We start from the raw sequence: 20,915 nt of genomic DNA on the forward strand, positions 1-20,915 counted from the left end.
CAGCCAGGATTAAATTCCTGGGTCCTGTTTTATTGCGCTTGGTTGGCAGGCCTGTTGAGTCACACGCCGCACTACTTTTGCAGGATACAGATCCTTCTGTAACTCTGCAGGTGGCGAGATTCCTGAACGCGGTTATCTCACACACAAAAACCACTAAAAAAAAAACAACACCAAAACTAATCGGACAGTTATGATGAGAGTGCATGTCGGATCTCGTTTTCAGTTTTCCTTTTTCTGCGACCCGTCCCTTGGAGCTCTCCGGGCCCCAAGCTGTTATTTGGCTCGGCTCAATGTCCCACCCTCGCATCGTGGTGTTCTCTCTCTGGTGCCGAATATTTCGGTCTTTATGCCTCTGCCCTTTTACGTTTGTACATATTTTATGGGCTAATAGCCGTAAATAAAATTAAGTGTAAGTGTAAGGAAACTCTGTACAAACCTCTTTGAGATTTCTGCTCTCCTCCAGTGGTGGCAAGCAAGTCTCACCTGTTCATTCCAGTAAAGTGGGGCAATTCTGTGAGTACAAAGGGATGCTTATTTAGAACTGGGCCTTCCTTAGAAATGACTGGGGCAGTCTGCTCCCCCAGAAACTCTATGCACACATTGAAATAAACATAAAGGTTTTGGTCAGGGGCTCTTATTATATACTTTCTCTTACTTTGTCATTTATAGCCTGTCTTTTAGAAAGTCTTATCACAAGGCAGTTTGCAAAAAAAGCCCAAGTTATTGTTTAGCAGATGATGCACATTCAAGACCTCCACTTTCATGAGGGTTAAATGATTGTTTTCTTTGAATAATAACTGAGATGCAGCTTAAGCCAGGTAGATCTCGATCCCTTTATGTTAAAAGGATAGCAGGGATGTGTGCATTGGTGGGAAAAGCTGTGGAGCATTTGCTTTGCATGCAGAAGAACCCTGGCATCTCAAGGTATGAAAAAAGACCCTGCCTGAAACCCTCAAGGGTTGCTGCTGCCGATCAATGTTGGTAGCCTGAGCTCAATGGACCAATGAGCTGAGCCACTGTAAGTAAGGTTCTTATAAAAGGGGTAGGGGGGGAATGTTGCTTTGCCACAAGTATGGTCTTTATTGTTTTGCGAAGATTTCTTGTCTGGCCATTTATTCCAAGCTAGTATGATCATTCAGATCATACCTAACAAATTGGAAGCGCTGCCATTTTCACAATGCGAGGCCCCGCTGCCTTATGTTTTATAGAGACTGCAATTTTACGCCTTTGCCTTTTGGGTTGCTTTGGAGCATCTTGACCTGTAACTTCCACGCTACTGTTCCACTGTCAGTCGAGCCCCATAACTCACCCAAGGAGACTGACAACTTCACCTATAAAATTATGTCTTCACCTCGCCCGAGTTTTCTGGATTAGTCTCCCTGCAAATGCTAACAAAAGCAAAGAGTATCAGATCACTGCTCAGGACACCAGCGGTGATGTTTGTGGAACCGCGCACTGTCTCAGAGCTAATCTCCGGGATAATTTAGATTAACCTTTCTGGTCGCTGCAAACCACATTGCCTTTTCCCCTGACCGTGATGTGCTACTCGGACTTATAATAACCATTTTGGATCATAGCAGTGGAACCAAAGCTGGCATTGAGCTGGCCTTCTGCTAAACTTTCATTTTTTTTATAAGATATTTATTAAGATTTTCAAAGTGTTACAAAATAAAAATAAAAAAGTAAGAAAATACAAAATAAAAATAGTTAAAAACAACTCATTTTTTCTATTACTTATTTTTCATTAGCTTATTTCCCGGACCTACTCACGCCTCCCTTTTTTGTATTCCAGTTCAGTTTGTTGGTTCAGCAAATCCTTACCCTCTTTATTTATCCTAGTCTTTAATCTTAAGATATTGTAACATTAAATTTTTACCTATTTAATAATCCATTTTTCATATTCCTTTATAGTATTACAGCTGAAAACCCCTTAATTTCTATCCAACATCATTCTAACATTCATTAATTTTACAATATTTCTGTAAATAGTCTTTAAATTTCTTCCAATCTTCTTCCACCGACTCTTCTCCCTGGTCTCGGATTCTGCCAGTCATTTCTGCCAGTTCCATGTATCCCATCACCTTCATGCCTTCTGCTAAACTTTCAAACAGAACCAAATTAGAAACATCACAGTTTGGGCTTATTTCACCTTTCTGTCTAAATAATAACAATATTAACAATTTTTGAAGTGCCCTGACAGAAAACCTAGTATTGACTGTGAATAATTCTCCCCTCCCAAATAATTTTTATTTGGTTTTACAAGTGCAAATTTACAACAATACCAAATATATATCCATATTTAGAGATTTTTCTGAATCTCCAGACTTCCCACCATCCCCTCCATGGTCATATTGTCAACGTTTTCAACTGCATATTATTTCATCATCCATATTTATATCTCTCCATATTTTCCATGGTATTTGTTGCACAACAAGTGTTACTAGAATCCTGCTAATGTTTTCATCTGCTTACAGTGGTCTCCTTAATAAATTATAAAACTTTCCTATTCTTTCTTAAAGTTTGGACTGTGAATAATTCTAACCAGAAATATGCAGCGTGTCTTGATGTCCTCTTGTGTTTACTTTTTTCACAAGACAGATAACTGTGGCAAATAGAGGCTATGTATCAAAGACCTGTCCCTTCTCAGGTTTGGTAGGTTTATAAGTTGAGCTGCTGGGTGACTGCGGGAGGGTGTGCTTTGTCAGGGTGGCAGATGTACCCTCAGAGATCCTCAAGAGAGGATGGCCCAGAGGGGAGGGGAAGGCAAAATCGATCTCTTTCAGTTGCTGAGCTATTCTTCCATTTGTTCCTGCTTTTCATGACTGTAATTCCTGCTGCTCACGGCTATAATTAGAACTTTTAAATTTATAGCACATGCCTAAAGGCCTCGAGATGCTTGAGGGGAATTTAACTGAATCCATGATTTCTTCGGCAGGGACAGCTGCTACTGTGGTAGGAATGATTCTGAACTGAGAGGTCAACAGAAGATTCTGTGAAATGCTAAACGCCAAAAGAAGTAAGGATTAAAAAAAGAGACAAAAATGAAGACTTTTTAACTTTATCACTTATGGTTGTTATCAGACATTGAAAAGCCACCCTGCACTGCACCCAAAATTAAAATTAGACGAGACTAGACAGGTCCAATGGCAGAATGATGAGATGGCCCCCAACTTGGATGACTTTAAAAGAGGATTAGACAAATGGATGAAGGAAAAATCTTTCATGGGCTACTCATGATGCTGGTTATGTTCTACTTCCAATGTCAGAGGTATTATGCCTCTGAGTACCAGTTTCTGGGGAAACAAGTTCATACCCCTAACACCTTGAAGCCAAAATTCGAGATGCCATCTTCCTGGATGCCATCTTCCTTTTTTTTAATCACGAGAGCATGAAGTTGATTTCACACCATGGTCCCTCCCTAAAAGTGCCTTTTCAGACATATGCCCCAAGATGTGTGTTTTGAGGCACTGTGTGAGATCACTACCCCCAAAAAGTGCTTCCCCTGGGAGAAATCATACCCACAAATTGCATGAGAATGTGGCAACCAATATGGCCGCTGTTCTCTAATGATAAAAAATGGGATGGTTTTTCTGGGACACTTGTGAAGCATGTAAGTTGGGACAGTACTGTTGCGCTCATGTCTAGTTCGCAAGCTTCTCAGAGGCATCTTGTTGGTCTCTGAGAACAGAATGTTAAACTAGATGGGCCTTTGATTCATCAGGATCTTCTTCTGTTATAATGGCTTATAGGAAGAAAAGAGGGGAGGCACTTGAGGATCATTGTGAATCTGCTGTGCATGCAGAAAGTTTAGGTCCTGGAAGGTTTAGGCCCTAGCATCTTCAGGTATAGCTGGAAGAGACTTGTCTGAATCCCTGCAGCACTGCTACCAGGCAGTTCAGATGATACTGAGATAGATGGACCAGTGTTCTGACTCAGTTTAAGGCAGATTCCTGTGTCCCTTGCTCTGTTCAATTTACAGAAAGACCAGGTGGAATGGCCACTGATGGAGCAAATTCTAGGAGGAAGAAGCTGAGCGGTCCCAGCCAGACCATGATTATCAGCCACTTTTAGAACCAATGCACACTTTTTCCAGGCATGGAATCATGCCCGTGAGAGATGACCACACCTCAATACGCACGGAGTAAAATGTGATCATGCTGAATTCCAGAAACCTGCCTGCAGTTCATGCCATGTCTTTATTACCTGCACACACATGCAAAAAGAGTAGACTACCATGTCTCACCTTAGCAAGTTGCTTTTGAAATTCCCATCAGTTCCCCCGTGATCTGCCACGAGGCATGGATGGTTCCTCTCTGTGAAATACAAACCCAACAGCTCACAGTATTTGGCAGAAGTTCTCCTGCATTTCCCCCCATTATTCTTCATCAATTACCAAGAGCAGTAATTAAATTTGAACATGATCAAAAGGGAGAGAAAAAAATTGGAGAAATTATTGTGGAAAGGGTGGAGGTTATTTTGCCGCACTTAGCTGATTTCTGAGGTGGCCAAGGGATGTTTGTGTAGGTACTTCCAGTCTTCAAATCTGCACCCTGCAGCCTCTCTGGGTGCCTTCACTTCCTGAAAACCCCATGACATCCTCAGCTGGGCTTTTATGTATGTGCAGATGGGAACCACACTGCCTATTGTGTGCCTTTTCAAGAGAGAAGCATTTTTATTTTTCAAAGAAATCAGTGCAGAAAGCTTTTTAAAATAATAATAATAATAATAATAATAATAATAATAATAATGGTAAAATGAAACCTTATCTTAAAAGCAAAGTCAGGGAGCACATCAGATGCTCAGTAGTCACCTTTTCAACTTCTCACACTTCATTTAAAATGAGGCAATTCCTCCCACAGGGTTTTGGGGTTTTTTTTAGATCAGGAGACATAGGCAGCAGGGGAGGCTGCAGAGTGTTTAACGGGAATAAAAGAACATGCACCACCCACAGCTGCTTCACAATGATATATTAAGTTCAATCCTGCACCCATTGAAAAGATAAAGAACGTCTAAAGCACCCTGAAAAAGAGGCAGAAAAACTGAAGAAATTAGTGGTTGGGTGTATACAGAACTAGTTCATAGTTTGTTAGGTAAAGGTAAAGGGACCCCTGACCATTAGGTCCAGTCGTGGCCGACTCTGGGGTTGCGGCACTCATCTCGCTTTATTGGCCGAGGGAGCCGGCATACAGCTTCCGGGTCATGTGGCCAGCATGACTAAGCAGCTTCTGGCAAACCAGAGCAGCACACGGAAACACCGTTTACCTTCCCACTGGAGTGGTACCTATTTATCTACTTGCACTTTGACATGCTTTCGAACTGCTAGGTTGGCAGGAGCAGGGACCGAGCAACAGGAGCTCACTCCATCGCGGGGATTCGAACCACCGACCTTCTGATCGGCAAGTCCTAGGCTCTGTGGTTTAACCCACAGTGCCACCTGCATCCCTTCATAGTTTGTTAGAACCCGGCTATTGATTTCTAGAATGGAGAGCGGTGTTACATTTTTTAAAAAAGTGTTATATGAATTATACAGCTGAGGGTGGAGCTGACAGAGTGAAATGGATCAGAGTCTTGCTATTTATGAGCTTATGCACTCTACGAGATGGAATGGTTGCCACTTGCTGCTGCTATCCTGTTTTTACCCGCCCCCCCTTAATCCATTTCCCCACCCCATGAGTGGAAATGTAACAGACAGGACTAAGCTTCTTACAGCACAATCAATGCATGTTGATTCAGAAGTAAGTTCCATCAGCGATAGATGGAAAGGCTGCATAACGATTTCTTTATCCACACAGAGATTCTCAAGCTAACCGAGTTATGATGGATGTTTGCTGGAGCACATGCCTTGCGTGGCATGTGGCAAACAGTAGTGGCTAGTGAGTTATTAGCAGTTATTGACATTTGTCAGCTTTCCGTGTTCTGTAGCAGGAAAACAGAAATGGCAGCAATCATGTCTAATTTAGCCTGCTATGATGTCAGGGCTTTGCGGACTCCCACTCATGTCAAGAAGCACCTAGAAAAGGTTTACAGATGTGTAGGAGGCAGTCAACTATGGCAGTGATGTTGCCAATGTTGCACATGGATCAACTAACGATTAAGCTATCAAAAGCAATCACTGGAGCTTACTGACAGCTGGCTCAATTGTTTGCACCTGTTTCCCCCCCGCATTACACATATGTCTGGAATGGATTACCCTGGCTTGTGCTGGACACATTTCACCTTTCCCTATCATGATGTGCCAGAACAACATCTTTATGAAACCTGGGACTCGGAAAGGCAATAGGTATAGTACATCGTGTGCACCTCCTTATGGGAAGGACTCACTCGCAGAGATACCAGGGGGGGAAACCCAACTGGACTCATCCCTTGACTCCAGCTCTGCTTTATAACCCCTCTGGATCTATCTATAATCTGATCCAGAAAACAGTGTCTAAAGCAAGGCCTGAGATTGGATCCTAACTCAGAGAAGGTCCCCCCCCCTTCGAGACTAGTGTAATACAAGACCATTTGTACTTCAGTAGAATTAGATCCATTTTGACCAATAAAAGCAAGGACCTTGTTTCTGATTGGTTGGCCATGCAGTATACAGAGAAGAGTACTAGTATTTCCTAGGAAAGGGAGAGCTTCTAATGAGCAAGCGAAACCTCTCTGGCTCAAAAGCCAAACGTTAAATGGCTACTTCATAACAGGAGACATAAAACCCCCAACAGTCTCTTTCCCTCCAAGACAATTTTTCTTTTGCAGGTGGGGTTCAAACATATACCAGTAGATTCAGGTTGCACAATTAAAGTGGGTTTAGTGCTCAGGTGCAAAATACTCCCTCCCTTCCCCCTCTCCACACACACACACACACACACACACACACACACACCCTTGCAGTAAGGAAAGTGATGTGGAAATGTGCTGGAAAATGTAGGATAACCATTACTTGACCAACCACTCAACCAGCTGGTGGTCTGGCTAGCAACTGTGAGAACAGAAGGCTGGATTAGATTGGGCCTTTGGTCTGATCCAGCAGAACTCCTCTTCAGTGCTTATGTCATTGTATAACTTCCCTGCAGGCAAATGCTCAGTAAGCAGTTGGGGTTACAAACTTTACCTCCCCACAAACTTTGTGCAAACAAATCACGATGAATGCTCAATAAACAGGTTGTGACATCTTTCTCTCTCACACATGCACCCCTTTGGGATGTATTTTCCTTCCTTAATCAGAAGGCAAGAAACGGTTTCTCTCCCACACACTCTCGCCCTTCCCTTTGGGATGCCCTTTTCCTTCTTAATCACGAGACAAGGAATAGTTTCAGCAAAGGTCCCCAACTTAGCCATTGTGGATTCTTACATTGTTTGCCAGCTTGCTTCTAAGTTCCTTTCTTCCATTTTTGAACTCAGTGCTCTGTTGTTTTTAGGAAATACTCAATGTCCTGCCAATACTTCTGGAGAACAGCTACAGTTCAGTTGTACCTTGGTTCTTGAACACTGAAAACCTGGAAGTAAATGTTCTGGTTTTCAAACTTTTTTTGGAAGCCAAATGTCCGACGCAGTTTCCTCTTGAGTGCAGGAAGCTCCTGCAGCCAATTGGAAGCCACGTCTTGGTTTTTGAATGGTTTCGGGAGTCATACGGACTTCCGGAATGGATTACATTTGAGAACCAAGTTACCACTGTATTTGATATTCTCTCTCTCTGCTGAAAGGTTCTTTATGTGAGCCAGTGTGGTGTAGTGGTTAAGAGTGGTGGACTTGTAATCTGGTGAACCAGGTTCGCGTCTCCGCTCCTCCACATGCAGCTGCTGGGTGACCTTGGGCTGGTCACACTTCTTTGAAGTCTCCCAGCCCCACTCACCTCACAGAGTTTTTGTTGTGGGGGAGGAAGGAAAAGGAGAATGTTAGCTGCTTTGAGACTCCTTCGGGTAGTGATAAAGGGGGATATCAAATCCAAACTCCTCCTCTTCTTCTTTGAACATGATGAGGACATCATGTTCATCACCTGTCTAATGTAGAAAATCCCTAACCCCACCCCCAGTTTCCACCTTGAGACTCTTCATTGAGTGCACTCCGCTCTCTGTTTTAGTAAATGGTACGTGCATGAAGTTAGTCCCAATCAATAGCTATCTTGTATCTATCCTGTTGTTTCTAATGAAATACTGCGTTTTGATGTGTTTTCCCCCCAAACCAGCTTTCATCTAAACTGAGAAAAAGAACAGCTTAGCTGCATTTTAAAGCCGTTTACACAACCAAGGTCACTGCCAAACAGCTTTTACCGTCAAGACTTTTCTCCTGATGTTCCGTTGAAATCTACCCTTCTGCTACTTCAGCCCATTTGACACAGGGCTTATCCATACTCCCTCTTGTCGCGCTGCTTTCCCCCAGGGAAAACTATTCTGTAGTGCTCAAGCTACAGGTTTTCTCCAAACTGACATTTGCTCCGATTTAGCATGAAAGAGTGGGTTTTCCCTGAGAAAGGAGCGGGGAAGGAGAAAACTGCTCAGACCTGTGGATTCTAGGCACGGGGCTAGCAGAAGTGGGGGCGAGCTCCTAGGTCTTCCCTCTAGGGCAGCACAGAAAAAGTCTTCTGTGGTGAGTTCATGCAAGATCAGGCTATACACAATTATGAAGCAAGGCCTTTCATTTCATTTGATTTTTGTGTTGCTGTTAAACAACAAATGGCTTTGATAGCAAAATCCTTTGTATGTCTACCTGAGAAGTAATTCTTGCTAAGTTCAATGAGACTTGCTCCTAAGTAAACGTGTAAGGAGTTGTAGCCTTAACCTGTTTATTTTCATTAGGGTGGATTTTCCCCCCACCCAACAATGAGATCCAGGCCTGTCTGAAATACAGCAGCTGAAGTTTGCCAATGGTTTTCAAGAAAGCCAAACATGTGTTCAAAGCTCGATGGCTCTTGGCAGACACTTATGTTTTAAAGAAGCCCTGATGCCTTCTAGAAAACACAAAAAGACAGTCTGTTTGGAAATAATCTGCTTGTGTCACATTGAGTGAAATCTTAGCTCCTGTGAAGGCAAAGGAAAGTTTGTCATTCACTTTAATGGGGGCAGGCAGGACTCATTGCCCAGGCACATTTATTCTCATGGAGAGGACGTTCACACTTTGAAAACATCTTTTGCTTATTTAGCCCATTTATTTCCTTGTTCTATAGGAGTCTATTTAACTATATACAAAATTAAAATGAATTAACAACAGCACATTCCTATCCATGTCTACTCAGAAGTAAATCTAAACTGAATAGAGGTGCATAAGATTGTACTGTATAATCTTTCCCCCACAAAACCCAAACATACAAGGCTGTAATCTTCTCCTCACTTACCTGAAAGGAAGTCCTGTTGATCTCACCTGGACTTACTTCTGAGCAGACACATATCTGCTTGTCTTTCCAGGCTCTAGCTGTCACCCAATGTCTCTCTTTCCCTGAAACAAATGAGGTGTACAGGGTCTTCCTTTTGTAGATCTTGACAGGTGACTGTTGCTCATGGATATTATTATTTTAAAAATGTGACAGGCTCTTAATGAAATGTCTACATCAGCAAATATAGGCTTTCAAAAGCTATTACAATAAATGTTTCATGTGTTAAAGGCATGCTGAATCTCCTGAGGATCACACCCAAAGATTTAGGAGGTGAGAGTCCGGGAGCTCTGGGTACTTCTTGACATGTTGAGGCCAGATCTGGTGACTCCTCTTCAACCAGGCGATGACACTTCATGCTGCTGGATTGGCCAAAACCGTTCACATTTAGTGAATCAAGAGGCTAAGTCTGCTGGGCTCTGGCTGTAGGTCAGTGTATGGGGTCATAGAAAAGCTCTAATTTCACTTACTGTAATATTCATAATATATTTTTGGAGATGGCTGGAAATGGACCCAAGCAGAAATAACCGGCTCCCTGCCCTCCTCTCGGAAATCTGAAAATGCAGGCTTAAAATCTTGAGAGAAATGCAGAATGGTTGTGCCAGAAAAAGTAAGACAAAACTGGTTTCACCCATGACTAGTGATGGGAGGGAAATTTGATTCAGTTTGCATTTAATAGCAAACTTACCTCATTTGCACCTTCCAAAACAATATGAGAACTGTGACACAGTCATCCTTTGAAATTTTCACTGCTCTGAATTTTGCAATTCCATGTGTACAAAAATGTATTTACTAGGGTAAAGTGTTCCTTAGTGAGTATAACTTTAAAAATGCATTATGTTAGGCATAGACACTGACTGTGCGGGGTCCTAGGTGCCCAAGCACCCACAAATCATAAATGAAGGGGCACAAATGAAGATTGCACTTGGTCACGTTGGCACCCCCCAACATGTGTTGAGTGATGTCAGCATGCTGCCAGTGTGCCAATGTCATACACACACTCCCCAAGCCCCCACTGTTGCAGGGGCAAGGCAGTGTGGCTGATGTTAGGAGAAACTGCATAACTATTAGGCAAAACTGCATACTAAAATGTGTATATCACAAGAAGTTTGCACTAAGATAAACAAATCACAAACTGATGTGGAAATGTGATGAACTGAATTTAAGGCTGGAAAAATGAGAAACTGAGAAAAACTGAAATTGAAATACTCACCCATCCCTGCTCATGACTCCACTGTTCTTATGACCACGCAATCCCTGGTTCCTTTTGGATGCCTATAGACTCAGTTTCAATAATCAACTTGCATCCCTTGGGCTTTTTCTCTCAGTTTAATATTCATCTCAAGGAAGCATATTTATTTGCCTTGCAGAGGCCCAACATGTGCAACTGAGTCAATGGCAGACGTCTCTCTCTCCTGCATTTCCCAATATTGGCAGAAGCGATCAGACCTCGTTCTGTTGGCCCTGCTTTGGAACTGTGGCCGCTGCTCCTAAGCTGGCCTGGAGCCTCAGCTTCCTGTATTGCAGTATTAGAACCAAGAAAGTAGCAGCTTTCCACCCCACCAGGGACTGGGGAGTGAGCCCAGTTAAAACTGCCATGGGGGAAAAACGGAGTCAGGCAGTGAGCTGTGCTTGAACCACACAAAGCTATGGGGTGCCAAAGAGGGCCCAGCACAGATGGTGGCAGCTGCAGGAATGAACGCTGCCTTTCTGGACTCACTATACTCTTCCATGCTGCACAAAACCAAACCTGCTTTGTTTGCTCTCCTGGGCAAGTGAGGTTGGACTTCGCTGTTTGTCTATTGGAGCCCTGATGGTGTTTAGGCAAGGGTTCAATCAGCTCTACAGAAAGGGAGGGGACCAGGGCTTTTATCAGAGCCTGCAAAAATGGATTTGCGGGAGAGTTAGCAGAGCATAAAGGCTCCTAAATGCTTCTCAAATCCTATACGTTCTCTCACTGTATTGTTATGCTCACCCACATATTGGAGTACTGAGGTATTCCAGGGGGTGCAGCACACATTTCCTTGGGATGGGAGGTCACTGGAAGCTTATTGGTATTTTGTGATACCTGCAGTTGTTTACAAATATACAGGCTGAGCTAAGGTGGAGGTGTAACTCGAATACTCCAGAGATGGCTAAATCTAGCGGCTCATATCAGATCTCAAGAGAGAGGCAGCTCTTACAATGCTCACAGATCCTACAACTCAGCTCTTTTCCTTGTCCTCTGTATGGCCTCCAACTTGGTAATTTTATGATTCTACAAGGAGGTCACTCCTGGTGAATTTCTACATGTTCATATGCCTTATACAACTACAGATTGTCCAAGACTGAGGCCATGGCTTTATTCACGCCATACATCAGGGGAACTGCAGTTTGGTGAGGGTGCTGAGATTTTTGTTCCCCTCCCAGAGTTACAATTTTCAGAGTGGTTCAACAATCAACCATCTTCCTGGGGAACTGAGAATTGTAGCTTTGGGAGGGGAGTAGGGGTCTCCTAAAAACTCTCAGCACCCTTAACCAGTGGTGGCCATTGGGGTCTCAAATTTCAGCGGTGCCCTGTGTGACGCTGAAATTCGACGGCACCCGCTTCTCGCCTTTTGGACTACTTCAGAGCCAGTGTGGTGTAGTGGTTAAGAGCAATAGACTCGTAATCTGGTGAACTGGGTGGCGTCTCCGCTCCTCCACATGCAGCTGCCGGGTGACCTTGGGCCAGTCACACTTCTCTGAAGTCTCTCAGCCCCACTCACCTCACAGAGTGTTTGTTGTGGGGCAGGAAGGGAAAGGAGAATGCTAGCCGCTTTGAGACTCCTTCGGGTAGTGATAAAGCGGGATATCAAATCCAAACTCCTCCTCCTCCTCTTCTTCTTCATAGCTGCGATGCCCCTGTGGTGGCCCCAAGGCTCCACACCCGCTGTGACCACACTGGTTGCGCTCCCCCAAATCTGACTCTGCCTTAACAAGCTATACTTCCCAGGATTCTTTGAGGGAAGCCATGACTATTCAAAGCGGTATCATGGTGCTTCAAATGAATGGTGTGCATGTGGCCCTGGAAAACAGGTTTCAAGGGCTAACTCACAGTTGAAATGAATTAGCAATGATATATCACCATGTAGAGAGGATACCAAGAACATGCTCTAAGAAATGAAAGTGTCATTTAAGAATGTGCCTTGCAAACAGTAGAAACTTATTTTTAATAAAAGTGCAACAAAGAGTAGCATTACTTATATTTATACATTTGTATGAAAAGATCAGAGTGGTTTCCATTGAAAACATATGCTAAATGCACGAAATGTTTCTACACTTGTAACCACTGTGGGAAATGATATACTATAATGGTTGCAAATGTGGAATAAAAACACAAGATTGCTTTTTTTTGAAAGCAGTTTGTTTTATGTCTCTTTGTTGATATGGCTGAGGGCTAGAATTTTAACCAAGCTCTTTTTTTAAATAAAACAGAAGGTTTTGTGACAAGGCCTATCATTTGGCATGTCAAAAGCATGAAATATTTTTACAGTTGACACATAAATCAGTCTGTACCATGGAAATCCAATGTACTTAAAAAATTTCCCAGACATAGGTAAATGTTATGCTATATAGCTAAATAAGTAAATAAATAGTCACAAACAGCAATGACTGTGCAAAAACAAAAACAAAAAACCATTGGGCAAAGTGCCTCTACTATCCTATATTAGCAAACATTTAATGTTCATTAAATGCCTGTATGTCGTGTCTGTGGGGTGAAGTTCCTGGGAAGTGATTGGGTTCTAGAAAATACCCTATAAAGAAAGTCTCTCAGCACTGTAGTCCTGATCCAGATTGGGTGGCCCAGCAGCTGCATTTTCAGAAAACAAGGGAAATTTGAGCCTTGATACCATACACCTAATTTGGCCTCCAAAGCACATCATTCTAGGTAAGTTATTACAACTGTATGCTTGCTAGAATCTTTCATTGCATCCCTTCTTGGCCCAAATGTTGCAACACACATGTAAACATCAGGAACATCACAAGCTGCTTATACTGACCCAGACCATTGGTCCATGTAGATTAGTTGTGTTTACACCGTCTGGCAGCTGCTCTCCTGTGGTTTCAGGCAGGGGTCTTTCCTGGCCCTACCTGGACCAGGGGTTGAACCTGAGGTCTTCTGCATTCAAAGTAGATGCTCCACCATTGAGCTACTCCCTGAAGCTACAGTCTCTGATGTTACATCTTGTATGATCTCTGATAGGATTATGATCTTGCATGTTTACCCTGTGACCTGGACCAACTGGATTACCTCCCCTCCAGTTCCCCATGTCATTTTTGCCTACCATTAGAGTAAGCAAACTGCACAGACGAGTTCCTTTCATACTCCTGTTGGATTTGGAGCAGGCCGGCCACAAGAGCGAGAACAATAGCAAAAGAATGAGCTGGTTCTTGTGATGTGGCTGTTGTTTCCCTCCCGCTCTTCCCTTCCTTGTTTAGTGACAGGTGGCATTTTTCTAAGCCTCTCGTGGGCAGCTGGTGGATGGTTGACTCCAGCTGGCCAGCTTCTCTCCATTTAGCCCTGCCACACCTGCTTTGCACAGCAAACAAGAGCCTTTTAAAAGATGGGCAGCAACTAGCAAGGGAGCAGGACCCTCTCTGCACACACGAGGAGGGAAATCTGGGCCCAAACACATCGTCACATTTCTCCTGTTTGCAGATTCTGACCTGCTTTCTCAGCCCAGAAAGAAAGAATCTAAGGTGTCATTCTCCCTTTCCCTTCTTCCCAGTGCTTTGTTATTTTCTTCTCTTTAACACAGCCATCTCTCTCTCTCTCTCTCTCTCTCTCTCTCTCTCTCTCTCTCTCTCTCTCTCTCTCTCTCGTTTGATCAGATTTGTCCCCCCCCCCTCAAAAAAACTTCCTTTCCCTTGAAGCACACAGTGACAGGAGAATGCTTGCCCCTCGGAGCCTTTTTTTTATTGTTCGGAATTAAGAAATGGCAGAATGGGCTCATGAAAGATTAATGACTTCCTGTAAGCATCTTTGTACCTGAGGACAAGCAATTACAAAAATATGTCCAAAAGGCGGCGGGGGGGGAGAGACTGGGGGTGAGGGGGAAGAAAACCAAACAAGAAAGGACGTTAAGGGTAGTCTGGCCAGGTATTTCCTGACAGCAGAGGGAAAACTGAGCTTTGCTTCGCTGTGGCTTCACTGAGCGAGCAAATCTCGTTTCCTGGGTGAAACGTCAACTTGTACCTAAAGTTGTCAAGGGACGCCCTTTATTCAACTCTTGCATGTCTCGGTGTAAGAGAATGGCTGTCCCTGAGCAGCGCTTTGGTGCTGCTGTTTCTGAAAGGTAGCCAGCTTGGGGTTTCTCAGTGCCACAGGAGGAGCGATGACGGAATTCATGGCTGTCATCCAATAGGGTAGCCCCCAAAAGAAAACCCATATCCTGAAAAGAGGACAGAAAAGGGGTGTAAAAGTTACATCTGCTAACTTGCAGGTATAGATTTATTTTTATTTATTAATTAATTGGCGCTGTGGGTTAAACCACAGAGCCTAGGACTTGCCGATCAGAAGGTTGGCGGTTCGAATCCCCGCGATGGAGTGAGCTTCTGTTGCTCGGTCCCTGCTCCTGCCAACCTAGCAGTTCGAAAGCACGTCAAAGTGCAAGTAGATAAATAGGTTACGCGGGAAGGTAAACGGTGTTTCCATGTGCTACTCTGGTTCGCCAGAAGCGGCTTATCATGCTGGCCACATGACCTGGAAGCTGTACGCTGGCTCCCTTGGCCAATAAAGCGAGATGAGCGCCGCAACCCCAGAGTCGGCCACGACTGGACCTAATGGTCAGGGGTCCCTTTACCTTTACATTTCCTCCAAGAAACTCAACATGGTGCATACGATTCTCTGCTCACCATTTTATCCTCACAACAACCCTGTGAGGGAGGGCTGTGAGACAGTGACTGGCCCAAGGTCACTCAGAAAGCTTCAAAGCAGAACAGGGATTCAAACCCTGGTATCCCATGTCATACTCCACATTGGCTCTAGATGCTGATTTTGAGACTTTGGGTTGTATGCAACGCAGTAGCAGCTGAGTTCTGCTGCCGCAGAAGCACTTCTGTTTTGTTTCCTTTCTTCTCTAAAAGATCTACTTCATGTGTGTGAGGCTGATTCTTCCTGCAGAGCAAGCTTTTGTGACCAAGATCTATAACAGGCATCCCCAACCTTTGGCCCTCCAGATATTTTGGACTACAATTCCCATCATCCGTGACCACTGGTCCTGTTAGCTAGAGATCATGGGAGTTGTAGGCCAAAACAGCTGGAGGGCTGCAGGTTGGGGATGCCTGACCTATAACCTCAAAGAGAAGGATCTGTGGGGTAAGTAATATAATAGCTGTGAGGTAGGTGATGACCTCAAAAGGCCAACTCTTGCCACTAGTGGCATCTCGGCCATACATCAGCAGCTGGGGCAGCAGTTCATTCTTCTGCATCCTGATACCCAGACTTTGAGCCACAATGTAGTAGGAAGGAATCCATTGTGGGCTGTCTTTTTCTTCTTCTTAAAAGGAGCTTCCAGTTTGGATCAATTTGTGCTGCTGCGCAAGGAGAACAGAACCCTTTCCCCTTACACTGATCCCCTGTTGTGAATGAAACATACACACAAACCTGAGCTGCTATTAGTCACAGAGAGAATACATCTAGGCTCTTCTATGGCCAACATCCACTCGGGGTGTGTGTGTGGATTTGATTGGGAAATCAGTGTGGAGGAAAGAGTTAACCCCCCTTGTGCCATGGCCCTGATCCAAATGACCTCTGCCACAGCTCTTTTTCAGTTCTTTCCCATGTCATGTGACATGTTGTTTGGCCCTGAATCTCAGGCCCGTAGATGATGAGGAGGATACAGGCAATTCCCCATTTACGCGTTCCATTTGCGTTCCAAGGCACTGCACATTGAAGTGAAATTGTGTATATTTGCAACACCATTGGAAAAGCCTGCAAACAGTGACATAGCATGGGGGACCCAGGGGAGCCATGGCCCTAGGCACAAAATTCTGAGGGGTACAATAAGGTGCCCCCATGCAGGTGCTGGCTTCTGCTGGGATCTGTGTCCCGGTGGCTTGTGGGATTGCTAGATACTGTTTTCAACACTTTTTTTTTTTGCTCTTTCAGGGCTGTTTCTGCCATTTTTAAAGTCACTTCCAGGTTTGGTGCGATGTGTGTGTGGACGCACATAAATTTGTTATTGCCTGTAATATACAGTGGTACCTCAGGTTACAGATGCTTCAGGTTACAGACTCGCTAACCCAGAAATAGTACCTCGGGTTAAGAACTTTGCTTCAGGATGAGAACAGAAATCGCGCAGTGGCAGTGGGAGGCCCCATTAGTTAAAGTGGTACCTCAGGTTAAGAACAGTTTCAGGCTAAGAACGGACCTCCAGAATGAATTATGTTCTTAACCCGAAGTACCACTGTAAATATAAATGTAATGCTGGCTTACAATATATAGCTTTTTTCATGCCCCCTCCCTCCCCGGAGTCCTGTGTTCTTGTAAAGGTTCATTTTCTGCTTGATTTCCTAGCATTTGCTTTGGGTTCACAGAGAGAGTCAAGGTAAGAGCCTGAGAAGAAACCCTATATACCGAGTACTTTAAAGTGAACATTCATCATTCAACTTGCTTTCTGTCACTGCCTTTGAGGGAGACGAGGGAACTAAAAACAATCTCCTGTTTCTCTCCAAAAAGCATCAACACTGCAGATAGACACAACTGACTGGAACTCATTTATATTCACAGGAAGCATACATCTATTATTCAATTAAGTAACTAAAAAAGCCCAACTGATGTCAAAATATCACAGCATGAGAACAGAATCTAACTTAAGAAAATGACACAAAAATATCGCTTCACTCATCATAAGTAGTGTGCAAAATGCAAATGGATGTACTATAAGTAAGCAGACAGAAGCACTGTTTTTTTTGTAGTCTTTCAGAGCATATATAAATATATATATATGTACATAGAAGTATGTTCCACAAGTGTTTGACCATCTGGTTAGTGTGCATAGGATTACAACCTCAGTTCTTCATTAATTAATTCTAAATTACGGGGCTTTGTATGCAGCTGATGAAGGAAGAGTTATCTGCAGTGCATATTTGCTTAGGCATGGATATGATCCAGTCAAAAATAACATCACACATTTGTCTTGCTTTTTTTGTTGTAGCATTGACTCCAAGCTACGGTGCCCTGTGTCTCACCTGAGTTGGCCTAAGAATTGATTCTGAAACTATTCCATAACAACGACACCACATGGAATAGCCTTTCAGTTAGGTCTTTGTTGAAGACTGTCACCACTCTTTAACATGTGATTAAAAATAATGGTTACAACTTCATGAAACTTCAGGACAGAACTTCCACTTAAGTGGTTCTTCAGATGCAGATACCCTGTTGAGCACGCTAGTTCCATTTGTGTGTTTGAGGTGAATGTGTGCTGGTTTAAAGTAGAAGAAGAAGAAGAGTTTGGATTTGATATCCCGCCTTTCACTCCCCTTCAGGAGTCTCAAAGCGGCTAACAATCTCCTTTCCCTTCCTCCCCCACAACAAACACTCTGTGAGGTGAGTGGGGCTGAGAGACTTCAAAGAAGTGTGACTGGCCCAAGGTCACCCAGCAGCTGCATGTGGAGGAGCAGAGACTCGAACCCGGTTCCCCAGATTACGTGACTACCGCTCTTAACCACTACACCACACAAGCACAAACCCTGCTCTCAGCATACCAGCATGCTCCACGTCCACTGCAAACCTTCCTGCTTTTAGCACAAAGATCTGAAAGGCAATTCTAAGGGTGATTCTAATTGTGTCCCCAAATATCAGAGGGTTCCTGACACTTCTAAGTACCTTCTGAACACATTCCAGCCCATGCATGTCCCCCTCATCATGTTTTTAATTGTAACTGCTTTCGGATGTTTTCAACTGCAGTTGTTTTCCTAATGTTTTAACTGTTTGCTTTTTGTTTTCAAATTGTGGATGTGTTTGCCATCCCGGGCAGGATATCAATTCAATCAATAAATGAACATATCAAAATTAACAGGGTTTCTGTCTGTTCTGCAAAATGGATCTAGGTTTCAGAGCAGGACTGCTGGTCCTAGTGCCGGATTTCCCAAAGTGTGGTAGGCGTACAGTGGTGCCCCGCAAGACGAATGCCTTGCAAGACGAAAAACTCACTAGACGAAAGGGTTTTTCGGTTTTGCGTTGCTTCGCTAGACAAATTTCCCTATGGGCTTGCTTCGCAAGACGAAAACGTCTTGTGCTTTTTTAAAAAAGCCACTTGAAGAGGCGCAGTTGCGACGGACCGTGCTTCGCAAGACGAAAAACATCGCAAGACGAAAAGACTCGCGGAACGAATTCTTTTCGTCTCGCGAGGCACCACTGTATCCCTGGGGGTACGTGAAAGGGTTTGAATAGATAAAATAGTATTATTGGAACTACCCCAAAATTATCTTTGTCCAATAAGGGGTGCACTGGTAAGACTCAACTCTCAGGGGTATGTAAATATTGTAAATTTCGGAAACACTGTCCCAGTATATGCTGCCCATTAGCTTCTAAATAAGGCACTCTAGTTCTCCCAACAAAAAACAGCGATCCAGAAGCAGAGAAAGTTCAGCAACCATCCCACTGAAATTAATGGGCACTATTAGTTGCAACTGGCTTGTATTGATTTCAAGGGGATGTGTGCCTTGAAGAGGGTTAATGATTTTGTTGGACTCACAAGGCTTCAGGTGATAGGATACTTTCTACAAGGCAGTTCCATAGCCTGTAATGCGATGACCACGCTGGAATAGGTCCCCTATTCTTCACATAAGGCAATAGTCATATCAAAGGGCTCAGTATATGAACAGCTCATCCTTGCAGAACAGACCTCAGAAACCCTCCACTTATGTTTTATGTGGCAACTGCATCCTAAGAGTGTCCTGATCACAAGTGTGCTATTTCACCAAGGCAAGCTCAGCTTCCTTCTCCTGACTTGTCTGTGCTATGCCCAATAAGGCCGTTACGTAAGTGTGAAGAAAATAATAAATCTGTGTTTTACAAGTAAGTGATACCCCATCTCACATTGTTAAATATGATCACTGGCCCAAAGGGAGAAACACATGGCTTAGTCTAAAGAATACTGGCTGGTGCCAAAAGTTGAAGACCTGGAGAATGCAAACTGAATAAATGAGATCCTTCTTGGAATCTTAATGGCACAAAGTTATGGAGTGTGGGGTGGAGGGACACACAAACCAAGGGTGGCGGAGATAAGTGTGTGCTACTACTTTTCCTATCTAGAGCAAGATTAAAATATGGTAGCTGGCCTTAATCATGACTGATAACCATGGTAATTGTAGGACTCAGTATTGGTCTATCTGAGGTATTGAGGCTTATTCCCACACCAGCCCTTATTTTGCAGCATGAATCTTTATGATGATGATGATGAAGAAGAAGAGTTTGGATTCGATATCCCGCCTTTCACTCCCCTTCAGGAGTCTCAAAGCGGCTAACATTCTCCTTTTCCTTCCTCCCCCACAACAAACACTCTGTGAGGTGAGTGGGGCTGAGAGACTTCAAAGAAGTGTGACTAGTCCAAGGTCACCCAGCAGCTGCATGCGGAGGAGCGGAGACGCAAACCCGGTTCACCAGATTACAAGACTACCGCTCTTAACCACTGCACCACACTGGCTCTTATGTGTACAAAGTGAATATAGGGAGGCCTGGTGCCACAGTGAGGCAAATGCTGGGGCCCTTGAGCTCTGGACAGCTCACCAAGGGATGTCAGTCATTCCTTTTTTTAAATTCAGAAATTAGCTTCCCCTCTCAGCTCAGCAAATGCTCAGAGAAGCACCGAGCAAAGCAACATCTTCCATCTTTATTACCCCAGAATGCCCCTGGAAGCCAGCAGAGGGCTGTAGCTCAGTATTACAACGTCTACTTTGCATGCAGGGCATTCAATCCCCGACATTTCTAGGTTCATATTGTATTGTATGTCTAAGTAAGCACCCATAATTCTAGATCCAGTTAGGTAGCAGTGTTGGTTTGACGCAGTCAAAATAAATAAAATAATTAAAAATTGTCCAGTAGCACCTTAGAGACCAACTAAGTTTGTTCTGGGTATAAGCTTTGGTATCTGAAGAATACTTATACCCAGAACAAACTTAGTTGGTCTCTAAGGTGCTACTGGACATTTTTAAAATTTATTTAAGCACCCATAGCCAATGTTTTCTGGATAGAGGTGACACTGGGGAGCTATGGGGTGCAGGAAGGATGGAGGCAGAGTCAAGGGAGACACTTGTGTGGTGAGGAACCACAGTACGAACTGGAAGCACTGAGGCACAGAGGACTGCTAGGGTTGAACCTGTGCCCTTCTGTATGCAGAGCATGCGCTCTTGACACTGAGCCACAACCCTACAGACTAAAGGTTAGTCTGACGTTCTGGGAGATGGAAACAGATTGATATGGGAAATTCATAATGATTAGTACTGGAAGGGGGAGGGAAAAAGAGTGAAATGAAATGGAACGAGAATAGCAGTCTGAATACAAAATACAGGGCAACAGCAGCTTTCCATATACTTA

General features: G+C 43.8%; 1 long non-coding RNA gene across 1 annotated transcript; it reads right to left on the bottom strand.

The window, feature by feature from the left end:
- Nucleotides 1–2,521: 2,521 nt before the first annotated feature.
- LOC309539259 lies at nucleotides 2,522–9,403 on the bottom strand. The gene is made up of 3 exons (XR_014222793.1): nucleotides 9,317–9,403; nucleotides 4,244–4,313; nucleotides 2,522–3,000 (listed from the first exon to the last, which is right to left on the bottom strand). It is a non-coding gene; the product is annotated as an uncharacterized lncRNA (long non-coding RNA).
- Between the last annotated feature and the right edge of the window lie 11,512 nt (nucleotides 9,404–20,915).

This window comes from Podarcis vaucheri (genome assembly GCF_965113315.1).
Source record: "Podarcis vaucheri genome assembly, chromosome: 8".
Lineage (NCBI taxonomy): Eukaryota > Metazoa > Chordata > Lepidosauria > Squamata > Lacertidae > Podarcis > Podarcis vaucheri.